The sequence below is a fragment of the Zeugodacus cucurbitae genome, unplaced genomic scaffold (genome assembly GCF_028554725.1).
Source record: "Zeugodacus cucurbitae isolate PBARC_wt_2022May unplaced genomic scaffold, idZeuCucr1.2 ctg00000274.1, whole genome shotgun sequence".
NCBI lineage: Eukaryota > Metazoa > Arthropoda > Insecta > Diptera > Tephritidae > Zeugodacus > Zeugodacus cucurbitae.
The window spans coordinates 1-2,500 of record NW_026530871.1 but is presented as its reverse complement, the minus strand read 5'-3'; positions in this window follow the sequence as shown (position 1 = coordinate 2,500).

Below are 2,500 nucleotides of genomic sequence, written 5' to 3'. Positions count from 1 at the left end.
ATATATACATTTAGAGGAACGTCTAGCATAAAATATTATTTTATTCTAGGATTGCCTTAAATGTAAAAAACCAAGAAAATAATATTGTTGTTATAATGAAGTAAGTAGTACGGGATGAAAAGATTGAATATTTATTATTAAGAAAATTATATTGGTGTTAAGAAATAATTATGTATGTTTCTTTAAAATAGCAAAAAGCTAAAATATAAAATAAATATAAATATTTTTATACAACCTCAACTCATATGGGACTACCCCCTGAATTTAAGCATATTAATGAGGGGAGGAAAAGAAACTAACAAGGATTTTCTTAGTAGCGGCGAGCGAAAAGAAAATAGTTCAGCACTAAGTCACTTTGTCTATATGGCAAATGTGAGATGCAGTGTATGGAATATCTTAATATCTAGTATGAGAAATTAACGATTTAAGTCCTTCTTAAATGAGGCCATTTACCCATAGAGGGTGCCAGGCCCGTATAACGTTAATGATTACTAGAAAGATATTTCCAAAGAGTCGTGTTGCTTGATAGTGCAGCACTAAGTGGGTGGTAAACTCCATCTAAAACTAAATATAACCATGAGACCGATAGTAAACAAGTACCGTGAGGGAAAGTTGAAAAGAACTCTGAATAGAGAGTTAAATAGTACGTGAAACTGCTTAGAGGTTAAGCCCGATGAACCTGAATATCCATTATGAAAAATTCATCATTATAACTGTGATATTTATAATATTATAGTAATAGTGTGCATTTTTTTCATATAAGGACATTGTAATCTATTAACATAATAAAATATTTATCAAAAGATCATTGGTGTTAAGTTTATTCAAATTAATTTGCTTTTAGCTTATTAACATAGAATAAATACTGATGATTTGATAAAGTGTTGATAGATTTTACATATATAATGCTTAAATTCTTTTGAATTTTACAATAATATTATTATCATTGATTTTAATATTAATTGTATGCATTTATATGATTAACAATGCGAAAGATTCAGGATACCTTCGGGACCCGTCTTGAAACACGGACCAAGGAGTCTAACATATGTGCAAGTCATTGGGTTATATTAAACCTAATGGCGAAATTAACTTAACTTTTATATAATGGGATTAATTTTTAGTGAAATATTTTACTATTAATTCAATCCCGGGGCGTTCCATATAGTTATGTATAATGATAATTTATTATTATTTATACCTCTAACTGGAGCGTACCTTGAGCATATATGCTGTGACCCGAAAGATGGTGAACTATACTTGATCAGGTTGAAGTCAGGGGAAACCCTGATGGAAGACCGAAACAGTTCTGACGTGCAAATCGATTGTCAGAATTGAGTATAGGGGCGAAAGACCAATCGAACCATCTAGTAGCTGGTTCCCTCCGAAGTTTCCCTCAGGATAGCTGGTGCATTTAAATATTATGTAAAATAATCTTATCTGGTAAAGCGAATGATTAGAGGCCTTAGGGTCGAAACGACCTTAACCTATTCTCAAACTTTAAATGGGTAAGAACCTCACCTTTCTTGATATGAAGGTTGAGGTTATGATATAATGTGCCCAGTGGGCCACTTTTGGTAAGCAGAACTGGCGCTGTGGGATGAACCAAACGTAATGTTACGGTGCCCAAATTAACAACTCATGCAGATACCATGAAAGGCGTTGGTTGCTTAAAACAGCAGGACGGTGGACATGGAAGTCGTAATCCGCTAAGGAGTGTGTAACAACTCACCTGCCGAAGCAACTAGCCCTTAAAATGGATGGCGCTTAAGTTGTATACCTATACATTACCGCTAAAGTACATGATTTATAATACAATTTCGGTTGGATTATAAATTTTGAAACTTTAGTGAGTAGGAGGGTACAATGGTGTGCTTAGAAGTGTTTGGCGTAAGCCTGCATGGAGCCGCCATTGGTACAGATCTTGGTGGTAGTAGCAAATAATCGAATGAGACCTTGGAGGACTGAAGTGGAGAAGGGTTTCGTGTGAACAGTGGTTGATCACGAGTTAGTCGGTCCTAAGTTCAAGGCGAAAGCCGAAAATTTTCAAGTTTTAATGAATTGTTGAGAATATATAATTATTATGTTTTCTTCATAGTAATTAAACACTTGAATAATTTTGAACGAAAGGGAATACGGTTCCAATTCCGTAACCTGTTGAGTATCCGTTTGTTATTAAAAATGGGCCTTGTGCTCATCCTGGCAACAGGAACGACCATAAAGAAGCCGTCGAGAGGTATCGGAAGAGTTTTCTTTTCTGTTTTATAGTCGTACTACCATGGAAGTCTTTCGAAGAGAGATATGGTAGATGGACTAGAAGAGCATGACATTTACTGTTGTGTCGATATTTTCTCCTCGGACCTTGAAAATTTATGGTGGGGTTACGCAAACTTCTCAACAGGCCGTACCAATATCCGCAGCTGGTCTCCAAGGTGAAGAGTCTCTAGTCGATAGAATAATGTAGGTAAGGGAAGTCGGCAAATTAGATCCGTAACTTCGG